The 12186-nt window shown below is 41.0% G+C and overlaps 1 protein-coding gene across 11 annotated transcripts in view; it reads left to right on the top strand.

Moving 5' to 3' along the window:
• The window catches only part of USP49 (ubiquitin specific peptidase 49), an 87272-nt gene that overhangs the window by 41303 nt on the left and 33783 nt on the right, over positions 1-12186 (top strand). Inside the window, exon 1 of one of the 11 annotated variants that reach the window (XM_042986350.1) lies at positions 6017-6365. The exons of the other annotated variants lie outside the window; for them this stretch is intronic. The gene's annotated coding sequence lies outside the window, so the exon portion shown is untranslated. Of the gene's footprint in view, positions 1-6016; positions 6366-12186 lie in introns of those variants that run through there. 11 annotated transcript variants of the gene reach the window in all.

Raw genomic sequence — 12186 nt, 5'->3', positions numbered from 1 at the left:
CTTTGAGACAATGATTACTGAGCACCTGTTTTTGGTGGGTGCTGTTCCAGGCTCTTGGGAGTCAGCAATGGCCAAAATAGTCAGAACTCCCTGCCCTCATGGAGCTTACACTCTAGTGGGAGAAAGACAATAAATACGTAAATATATACTATGCTTACATAGTGGTAATTGCCAGGGAGGAAGATAAATCAGGAAGGAGGATAAGGATAAGGGAGTGTTATGTGGGGAACAATTTTTTTTTAATGTTTGTTTGTTTATTTAGTTTGAGAGAGGGAGAGAATGAGTTGGAGGAGGGGCAGAGAGAGGGGGAGAGAGAGAATCCCAAGCAGGCTCCGCACTGTCAGTGTGGAGCCCAATGCGGGGTCCCATCTCATGAACTGTGAGATCATGACCTGAGCCAAAATCAAGAGTCAGAGGCTTTACTGACTGGGACACCCAGGTGCCCTGGGAATAATTTTTTATATCAAGTGATGAGTGAAGGCTTCACTGAGAAGGTAACATTTGAGCACATATCTGAATGACATGAAGAAGAAAGCCATGTGGACTTACCTGAGGGAAGAGCATTTGAAGCAGCAGAAACAGAATTGCATGAGTCTTGGAATCGGAGAGTATCTGGTATGTTGGAGGAACAGCCAGTGGCTGGAGAGGAATATGTGAGCAGGAGAATAATGGGAGCTGGGCCAGAGAGATAGCCTTACTGGTCATTGTGAAATTGTGATGGAGGGAAATAGAATCAAGATTCAAATGGAAGAATCAGTAAAATTTGGGGATCGACTGGATATGGGTAGTGGTAAGGAGGAAAGAGATAGGGAACACAGTAATCTCGTAACATGAATATTTTGACTTCATTTAAGAGAATAAAGCAGCTAGAGCAGATAAGCTTAGATACCTATTATCATGCAAATCTCTTTTTTATTACAACATTGGGAAAGAGGCAATATTGATTATACCCATTATGAAGGGAAAAAGTCTCTCATCATAGAATGGATTTTCCTTTGGTTTTGGTAGTTCTCTAATTAGGGACAGACTTGACTGTTCAGCAGCCAGGAGAATGCCTGAATAATGGGGTAGCAGTGTTAGGCTAGCTATGGATGGAGCCCTTAGGGTACTGAAAACTGCCCCCCGACACATTACCACATCCTAGATACATAGACACACACATCCCATTTGCGTTTTGTTCTTGCAATCGTTAACATATCTGCCAAATTCCTAGTTGACATTAACCTAGTTCAATAGTATTGCAACTGCTTCTACTGAGAGAAGAGTCATTATGATTCTGTGTCTGTTCTAAACATGGTTTTAGGAGGTGCATCCATTCCTTGAATCCTCATTTACTGATGATCTGCATAACTCTGTGTGATGCCTGAGTTACAAAGAGGACAATGACATGGTCATTGTGCCAGGTCTCGAGGACTTCAAAATCTAATAAGGTGGACAAAGGAAATCAGGGACCACAGGGAGGCATGCCATAATATTGGGTGTGAGGAAGGTATGATGGGGAGACCAGGGAAGGATTCCTTAAGCTTTGGGCTGAGTGAGGCAGATTTCTTTTTTTTTTTTTTTTTTTTTTTTAATTTTTTTTTAACGTTTATTTTTGAGACAGAGAGAGACAGAGCATGAAGGGGGTAGGGGCAGAGAGAGAAGGAGACACAGAATCGGAAGCAGGCTCCAGGCTCTGAGCCATCAGCCCAGAGCCCGACGCGGGGCTCGAACTCACGGACCGCGAGATCGTGACCTGAGCTGAAGTCGGACGCTTAACCGACTGCGCCACCCAGGCGCCCCAAGTGAGGCAGATTTCAAAAAGAAGAGGAGAACTTCTGGATCCATGGAGTTCTCATTTGCTGCCTAATCTGTTTGTAACACTCCTACTTCTGTCCTTTCCAAGTCCCTCAGACCCATCTTCCTAAGGAAAGTTGTGTTTACAGGTCCCTGAGTGACCTTCCTTGTTCTTTCTCAGTATTCTGTAGACTGTAATAGCCAGAAGGAAACAACTACAGGGTCAGTTAACAGAAGGCAAGTAGTATACACAGGTTCACATGTAGTTTATTTTATATCAATTCATAATTAAAATTAATAATACTATCGTACAAATAGAACTATATGGAAGTAGCGTTAAAAATAAAGTGGCTTCTATCCTGTAGAATAGCATTTCTCAAACTTACGGCATTTGTATACCACTGTTATGATTTTTGTCACATACGGGTAAAATTTGTAGAGTTACTTAATATTTTTCTGTAAGCCAAATTACTTTTTTTTTCTAATTAAAAGCCTACTCACCTTAAAAATATTCATGGAGTTATGGGTTTTCTCTTCTTTTATCAAACACATTAAAATAATATGTGACTACTTATTAGAAAATATTTGCCCCTGGAGAGTGCCATTTCTTTCTTTCTTTCTTTCTTTCTTTCTTTCTTTCTTTCTTTCTTTCTTTCTTTCTTTCTTTCTCTTTTCTTTTCTTTTCTTTTCTTTTCTTTTCTTTTCTTTTCTTTTCTTTTCTTTTCTTTTCTTTTCTTTTCTTTATTTATTTTGAGAGAGAGCGCTAGTGGGAGGGAGGGTGGCAGAGAGAGAGGGAGAATCCCAAGCAGCCTCTGTGAAGTCAGCGCAGAGCCCAATGCTGGGCTCAAACCCACTAACTGTGAGATCATGACCTGAGCTGAAATCAAGAGTTGGACGCTTAATTGACTGAGCCACCCAGGTGCCATGAGAGCTCCATTTCTAGATAAGACAGAGCGTAAGCACACTCTCCAGTCTCTCCCACCGTACGCAGCTAAAAATCTTAGTAGAACACATGGAATAACAATTCAAGGACTCTGAAAAGTCAGTAGTAGCAGGTAGATTAGAAAAGACCAGGATTTGAAGTACCACCATCCAGGTGGGAGTTTCCCTTTTTTTAAATTTCTAGTGTTCCTTGGCCTGGATTCCATGCAGCCCAAACCTGGAAGTAGGCACCTGGCAATAACAGAGAGAGCTCCAGGATAAACCCTCTGGTTCTGACTTGAGTGGAAAAGGAGACTCCGTGCACTCAGAGAGAGTGGTAGAAACTGCCCCCTTTAAAAAATTTCTCTGCATTCTCTCATGCCCCAACCCCCAGGCAATCTTGTGTTGGTGCTGGCAGTGACATCAGTGGGGGCTTACAGATGCCTAAAGCTCTAAAGGAGGGGAAACTTTCTCTCCGTTGGAGAAGCTGTAGTCCTAAAAAGGTGGGGTGAACACCCATTACTTTTTTTCTTTCTCTCTCTTCCTGCTGCCTAGCTCCCAAATTATGTGGGAGAATGAGATAACAATAGCCCCAGGCTTCTGGCTGGAAGACAGGAAAGGGGAGCTCCAAGGAACTGAAAAGTACCCAGGACACAATGGAGAGGGAGGAGCTCAGGAAAGCAACCCCACAAGGTTGTTTGTGAACTCCTGGGCTCACCCCCAAACGGCACATGCGTGGATCTGTTCCCAAACAGCACACCAAAAACTTCTGAGTATTGAGCTCTGAGATGAATCACTGTTCAGGCCCTAGACTGGCCACTGGGTTGTGCTCATGCCAGACATATCTGAATAGCTTTGCAAAGTCTTCAAATGTGGAACTGACATTTAAATCACACCCACAGCAGGTTGGTTGGAACTTGGGACCTGAATGCAAGCAGGTCGATTGCCTACTAAAATAAAAATATCAACATTTTCCATAGGATTTTAATAAGGTGCAGAGTCTCATAATATTAAAAATGTCCAGGGTAGAATATATAATTATTTAGCATACAAAAAAAAAAAACCAGGAAAATCTCAGCCAATGTGAGACAACCAATAGATGCCTACACTGAGATAATACCTCTTCTCTATGTGTGGACCATGCCTTTCATTCAGTTTCATCGGCAAGCCCAGGCCACAGGCCCACTGTTGGACTAGTGACCATTGCCAGGGAGTAATGGTCCCTGAGAATTGGCTGAGACTTCTCAGGGCCCACCTCTGGAGCTAGTGCTGAAGTCATCTACTCCTGATGCACATGGCCCTATGGAGGAAGCATGGCTACTCAAAGTTAAGAAACAAAAACCAAAAACTCCTGCTTCCAGACTTCATAAAAACTTATCTAAGTCAGGTTCTCCGATTTTAAGAGACTTTTCTATAGTGAGGTACGAAGAGGACTGAAAAGAGATAACCTGTCAGGTGGCTCAATACAAATTTTATTAAGCCCTTTGTGTGTGTTCCCTTTGTATACGATTCTATTTTTATTTTTTAGGCAGATGGGTAAATATGCTTCAAGGCCAACTGTTATTTTAGCACTGAGATAAATAACCAGTTGAAGAATGCAGATGTAGGGAGCCACACACGTTAGCCTTTGTAGCTGAAGATGACAGCCGCTGACCAGTAATTGCTATCTCCCAGCGGGTCCCCACCAGCTGCCTGTACTGGTCCGGGATCTATAGCTGCAGACTCCATGTACTGAGTTTGGCACAATTTGCACCTGCTCTCCTCTCTTCAGAAAGAACCATTCCAGGTGCTCATCCGTGCTCCCTAGGTTTATCTGTCACTGTGATTTCTGTGAGTTCCCAGTGGTGCTATATCATTTGAAGTTCTGCTTTATGTGTCTTCAAAGTGTTTCTTTTTCCTATTCTGCTAGAATTATCTCTGTTCAGCTCATCACACATCAGCTACTTAGGAATGCAGAGCAGAGAATTTTAGAAAGCATGCTTGAGAGAAAGCCTGCTGAAAGTGGCAGAGCTTATTAATATTACAAGTTTTTTAAAAAAAATTTTAGTTTATTTATTTATTTTGAGAGAGAGAGTGTGCACAGGGGAGGGGCAGAGAGAGAGGGAAAGAGAGGATCCCAAGCAGGCTCCCCACTGTCAGCAAGGAGCCCGATGCAGGGCTTGAATCCACAAACCATGAGATCATGATCTGAGCCGAAATCAAGAGTCGGACGCTCAACTGACTGAGTCACCCAGGTGCCTCTTTTAAAATTTTTTTTTAAGTTTATTTATTTATTTTGAGAGAGAGAGAGAGACAGAGTACAGGAGGGGCAGAGAGAGAGAGAGAGGAAGAGAGAGAATCTCAAGGAAGCTCCACACCATCAGTGCAGAGTCTGATGTGGGTTTCGAACAAACCATGAGATCATACCCTGAACTGAAACCAAGAGTTGGACACTTAACCGACTGAGCCACCCAGGCGCCCCAATATTACAAGTTCTTAAAGCCATAAGTGTGTCAGGCTTCAATTTGCGCAGGGATAAAGGGGTCAGAATGAAGGTAGTTTTAAATTGTAAACAAACTTACAGCGATCAAATGGCAGGATCAGATTTTGAGGGACTAACTAGTTCTATTTTACTTGAAGAGCTGAGTAATAAGAACCCAGAGTAATAATTTGCCCCGAAGTAACCTCTACATTAACTTAATAACATTTGACCAATGGGAAAGGGGAGTTTATGGGAGCCAGGTGGCAAGATCTGAGCAGAGAGCAAGCTAGTCACAGTCCTCCCTTTGTTGGCAGTGTCAGCTTCTGATCTGGAGCAAGTCACAGGATTACTCTGTATGTTGACACTCATTTCTAGAGTCTAACTATATGCCCAGCACTGCTGTACGCATTTTACATGTGCTAACTCGTTTAATCCTTACAACAACACTATGAAGTAGAAACTGTTATTGTTCTCATATTATGGATAAGGAAATTGAGGCCCAAAGAGATGATTTGCCCAAGGCCATATACAACACGTAAGGACAGAGCTAGAATTCCAAGCCAGGCAGTATGGCTTGACCTTTTAACCACTATGCTATATTGCCTCTCATGATACGTTAAAAATACCTACCGTAACTATTTTACAGAGTTGTAGGAAGCCGAAATTATAATAAAAGCACTTTAGTGAGGAAATAATGCTCTCCAAAAGAAAACTATAGCATAAGAACCCAACACCGGTGCTGGCAATTACTATGAGAAGCCCTTCTCTAGCGAATTGTGACATGGAGAATCAGAATCATAAGGTTAAAAGGCTCTTCAAGGCTATGTTCTAAGAAGGCTTTATCTGCTAAAGTAACCACTGTTTTAGTAGTTCTCAGATTTTTAAAATTTCACAGATCTATAAAATACACACTTGCACACACACGCACCCCAACCCAAACTACCATCTGCAATCATCACCATTACAGAAAGGGCAGTTCATACCAGGAACATTGGTGAGATAGGATCTAATAAAGAACAGTGTTCCATGAACAAAACAAATAGGAATTTTACCCTGCTCAGTGAGATTATTAGTCTGAAGATTAGTGGTTAGGGAATTCATTCGTCTGGACTGGTAGGTATAGATCCTGTTGGGTTAAGAAGTTATCTTGGGGTAGAGTGACCTCCCAAATGATGGCATCAATCATATCAATTGGAAGCATGTTCAGGTAAATACTAGTTGAACTGCAGTTTACCTTGCTTCTTAGTAAAGTGTTTAGTGTTTGCCTTGGCAACCTTACCAAGATGCCCTTACCTATCTAGGTTCCATGTGTTTATTTCTTATCTTCTGCATGAGATTGTGAACTCTGAAGTGTTGAGTCTTGTTTGTGTTGAACAAACATTTTAGTGCTTTTTTTTTTTTTTTGATGAGGTAAAAAAATTATGTGAAATTTACCATCTTAACTACTTTTAAGTGTACAATTGGTTAGTGTTAACTATATTTACTAGTTAAACAGATCTCTAGAACTTTTTCATCTTGCATTTCTCAAACACTGTACCCATTAAAGGACAAGTCCCCTTTCCCCCCTCTCCCCAGCCCCTGCTAATCACCATTGTATTTTCTGTTTCTATAAGTTTGACTAGTTTAGTTTAGGTATTTCATATAAATGGAACCATACAGTATTTGTCTTTTTTGTGACTGGCTTATCTCATTTAGCCATAGTCCTTCCTCAAGGTTCATCCATATTGTACCATGTGTCAGAATACTTTCCTTTTTTTTTTTTTTTTTTTAAGAGAGAGGGTGAGGGAGAGAGCATGCGGAGGCAAATGGAAGAGGGGCAGAGGGAATGGGAGAGAGGAGGGAGAGAATCTCAAGCAGGCTCCATACCCAGCGCCAAGCCAAACACGAGTCTTGATGTCATGACCATGAGATCATGACCCTTGCCGAAATCAGGAGTCAGACACTCAACCGACTGAGCAACCCAGATGCCCCCAGAATACCTGCCTTTTTAAGCCTAATATTCTATTGAATGAAGATACCACAGTTTATCTATACATCTGTCAGTGGACATTCCTCTGATTAGTGATGTTGAGCATCTTTTCATATATTGTTGGTCACTTGTATATGTCATTTTTGGAGAAATGTTTATTCAAGTACTTTGCCCATTTTTTAATTATTTTATTTTAATTTTTTTGTTGTTGAGTTGTAGGAGTTCTTCTTTTTTTTAATTTTTTAGCATTTATTTATTATTGACAGACAGAGAGATGAGCATGGGAGGGGCAGGGAGAGAGGGAGACAGAATCCAAAGCAGGCTCCAGGCTCTGAGCTATCAGCATAGAACCTGACACAGGGCTCGAACTCACAAACCGCGAGATCATGACCCGAGCCAAATTGGACACTCAACCGACTGAGCCACCACGGCGCCCGAGTTGTAGGAGTTCTTTATATAATTTTATATAAAGTTATAAGACATATGATTTGCAAGTATTTTTTTCCATTCTATAGGTTACTTTTTTACTCTGTTGATTGAGTCCTTTGATGCACAAAAGTTTTAAAGTTTGATGTAGTCCTCTTTGTCTATTCTTGCGTTTGTTGCCTGTGCTTTTGGTGTCATATCCAAGAAATACTCACCAAGTCCAATGCCGTGAATCTTTTCCCTGATGTTTTCTTTTAGGAGTTGTATAGTTTTAGGTCTTACATTGAGGTCTTTAATCCACTTTGAGTTAACTTTTTTCTGTGGTGTAAAGTAAGAGTCCAGCTTCATTCCTTTGCATATGGGTGTCCAGTTTTCCCAACATCATTTGTTGAAGAGACTGTCCTTTGCCCATTGAGTGGTCTTGGCAACCTTGTCAAAGATCATTTGATCAGGGGTGCCTGAGTGGCTCAGTCGGTTAAGTATCTGGTTTTGGCTTAGGTCATAGTCTCATGGCTTGGGAGTTCGAGCTCCACATCGGGCTGTGTGCTCACATCACAGAGCCCTGTTCAGATCCTTTGTCCCCCTCTCTCTCTGCCCCTCCCTGGCTCGCATGTGCACGCTCTCTCTCTCTCTCTCTCTCTCTTTCTCTCTTTCTCTCTCAAAAATAAACAAACTTGCGGGGCGCTTGGGTTGTTCAGTTGGTTAAGTGTCTGACTTCGGCTCAGGTCATGATCTCGCGGTTCGAGTCCTGTATCGGGCTCTGTGCTGACAGCTCAGATCCTGGAACCTGCTTCAGATTCTGTGTCTCCCTCTCTCTCTGTTCCTCCCCCACTTGCTGTCTCTGTCTCTCTCTCTCTCCCTCAAAAATAAACATTAAAAAAATAAACTTAAGAAACAAAGATCATTTAACTTTATAAACAGGGGTTTATTTTTAGACTCTTTGTCCTATTCTGTTGGTCTATTTGTCTTTATGCTGTTTGATTACTGCAGCTATGTAATAGGTTTGAAATCAGAAAATATGAATCCTCCAACTTTCTTCTTTTTCAAACTTGTTTTGGCTTTTTGGAGTGCCTTGAGATTCCGTATGAAGTTTAGGATGATATTTTGGCCAAAAATGCCACTGACCTTTTGATAAGGATTTTATTAAATCTGTAGATCATTTTGGGTAGTGTGGACATCTTACACTGTTGTTTTAATACTGTTTTCTGGGGCACCTGGGTGGCTCAATTGGTTAAACAGCTGACTCTTGATTTTGGCTTAGGTCATGATCTCACAGTCCTTGGGATTCTCTCTCTCCTCCTCCTGCTCCTCCCCCGCTCTTGCTCTCTTTGTCTCTCTCTCTAAATAAATAAATAAACTTTTTAAAAAAAACAATATTTTCTAATGAACATGGGATATCTTTTTGTTTGTGTCCTCTTTAATTTCTTTCAGAATGTTTTGTAATTTTCAGTATACATGTCTTTTACTTCATTGGTAAGGGTTATTTCTAAGTATTCTTTTTTATGCTCTTGTAATGGAGTTGTTTTGTTAATTTACTTTCAGATTGCTCATTGTTAGTGTATGGAAACACAGTTGAGTTTGTGTGTTGATTTTGTATCCTACAACTTTTCTGAATTTGTTTCTTCTCTGTGTGTGTGTGTGTGTGTGTGTTTGTGTGTGTGTGTGTGTGTGTGTGTGTGTGTGTGTGTGTATAACCTTTAGGCTTTTCTACATATAAGATCATGTCATTTATGAACACAGGCAATTTTGCTTCTTCTTTTCCTTTGTGGATGCCCTTTTTTCTCTAATTGCTCTGCCTCAGACTTCCAGTACCATGTTAAACAGAATTGGTAAACACAGGCATTCTTGTTCTTCCTCTTAGAGGAAAAGCTCTCAGGTTTTTACCATGGATTATGTTAGCCATGGACTTTTTGTAAGTGGTCTTTTGTTTTTAAGTGTATTTATTTTGAGAGAGAGAGAGAGAGAGAGAGAAAGAATTCCAAGCAGGCTCTCCATTGTCAGCAGAGATCTCACAAATGGTGAGATCATGACCTGACCCAGTATTAAAGAGTTGGACATTTAGCCAACTGAGCCACCCAGCCACACTGATAAATGCTCTTTATTACGTTGAGAGCATTTCCTTCTGTTTCTAGATTGTTGAGTGTTTTTAATCATGAAAGGATTTTGAATCATGTCAAATGTTTTTTCTGCATCAGTTGAGATCATGTAGTTTTTGTTCTTCATTCTGTTAATGTAATGTATTACATTGATTGATTTTCATGTTGAACCATCCTTGCATTCCAGGGTAATTCATACTTGGTTGTGGTGTATAGTCCTTTTAAAGTGCTGTTGAATTTGGTTTGCTAGTATTACATCAGTATTCATCAGGAATATGGGTGTGTAGTTTTCTTGGCTTTGGCTTTGGTATCAAGGTAATACTGGCTTCATAGAATGGATTCATAGGAGTTTTAGGAGGATTGATGTTAATTCTTTTTTTTTTTTTAAGCTTATTTATTATCGAGAGACAGACACAGAGCGTGAGCAGGGGAGGGGTAGAGAGAGGGGGAAGCACAGAATCTGAAGTAGGCTCCAGGCTCTGCTGTCAGCACAGAGCCCGATACGGGGCTCGAACTCACAAACCATGAGATCATGACCTGAGCCCAAGCAGGATGCTTAACCGACTGAACCACCCAGGTGCCCCTGATGTTAATTCTTTCAATGTTTGGTAGTATACTCCAGTCAAGCTATTTGGTCCTGGGCTTTTCTTTTTTGGGAGATTTGTTTTTATTGAAGTGTAGTTGGCACACAATGTTACATTAGTTTCAGGTGTGCAATGTAGTGACTTAACAAGTCTGTATGTTGTGTTATGCTCTGCTGACCACAAGTGTAGCTACCCCCTGTTACCCACCATACAACCAATGTTACAGTACCATTGACTATATTCCGTTGGGAGGTGTTTTTTAAAAATGTTTATTTACTTTGAGAGAGTGCACATGTGCATGTGACTTAGTGGGGGAGGGGCAGAGAGAGAGAGAGAGGAAGAGAGAGAGAGAGAATCCTACACCATCAGTGTGGAGCCTGTCGCATGCTGAAATCATTCCCTCTAATGCTTTTTATTTTTAAAACATTTTGCTTATATTGGTGATATGAAGCAATGATAGCTTCCCTGAAGTAATTGATAGTCTGTCCAAGAATCAAGATTTATAAATTAAAAGTACCAGTATTTGGTAGACTGTAATAAGTGCCCAACATATAAATACAATAGGAGGGGCACCTGGGTAGCTCAGTCAGTTAAGCATCCGACTTCGGCTCAGGTCATGATTTCATGGCGCGTGAGTTCGAGCTCCACGTCAGGCTCTGTGCTGACAGCTCAGAGCCTGGAGCCTGCTTCGGATTCTGCGTCTCCCTCTTGTGTCCCTCCTCCACTCATGCTCACTGTCTCTCTCAAAATAAATAAATAAACATTTTTTAAAAAATAAAACAAATGCAATAGGAGCTTGGAGTAGAACTTTATAATTACATAAATCTTTTTTTGTTTATTTATTTTGAGAGAGAGAGAGAGAGGGGAGGGGCAGAGAGAGAGGGAGGGAGAGAATCCCAAGCAGGCTTCACACTGTCAGCACAGAGCCTGAGTGGGGCTTGAACTCATGAACCGTGAGATTATGACCTGAGCTGAAGTTAGACACTTAACCGGCTGAGCCACCTGGGTGCCCCATAAGTATGTAAATCTTGAACCTAAAATTGGAGAAATAATAAGCCTCTGTGATGGTAAGCTCCTTGAAGGCAAGGGCTATGCCTTTTGTTTACTATAATATTTCCAGGGCCAACAGAATACCTAAGAGTTATTCAAATTATTTACTGAACAAATGAATGAGCAGATGGGAGTGTAGAGGCCCTTCCTAGAGGGGGATAGTATGAGCAAAGGTGAGAAGTCAAGGGTGTGTTTAGTGTGTCTGGGAGGCAGACAATGGGTAATTTAGTTTGTCTACATTTTGCGGAGCTTACAGAGATACCCAGAAATAGTTGGAGAGGACAGTAGGGGCCAGGTGGTTAAGTCTTAAATGTTAAGCAGAAAATAGTAAGATGCTATGGACATTTTGAAGCACTTACTTATGGAAAGGACCTTTTGGGTAAGATTGAGTAGAAATTATTTTCCATCATGAAGGGAAAATTATTAAGATACAGGTGTTTGGCTTGGTGTGGGTCCATAGAAGGTAAAGAAAAAGAAGGAGTCCTTGATGAGACAGAACTTTTCCTTTTTGGATAAATGGGAAAGTGATGGTGCTACTACTCATGGAAATAAGGAGATCAGAGAATAGAAATGGTTTTGTTTGTTTTTATAGGAAAAATTTCCTATTCCTATTTGTGTCTTATTTCAGGTCTTTTGGTTTCTGGTTTGTGAAGAAAGTGTTCTCTCTGAGCCAAAAAACCTTCTTTTTTAGCTGCCTGCCACTTCCTCTGTCTACTTTTGTTAACTTCCTTCCTACCCATTCAGTTTGTATCATTTCATAAACTTTTCTTTGCCTACGTTTTGTTAAATTGTATTCTCAGGTTCTTAAAACAGCAGTTGTCTGTACATCCCACTGCCTTCCATTTTCCACACATGAGTAACCTAGCAAAACTAAAATTGCAATCAAGTTGGCTCCCATGACTG

The sequence above is a fragment of the Panthera tigris genome, chromosome B2, assembly GCF_018350195.1.
Source record: "Panthera tigris isolate Pti1 chromosome B2, P.tigris_Pti1_mat1.1, whole genome shotgun sequence".
Classification (NCBI taxonomy): Eukaryota; Metazoa; Chordata; class Mammalia; order Carnivora; family Felidae; genus Panthera; species Panthera tigris.
This window is presented reverse-complemented; position numbering and strand designations above follow the sequence as displayed.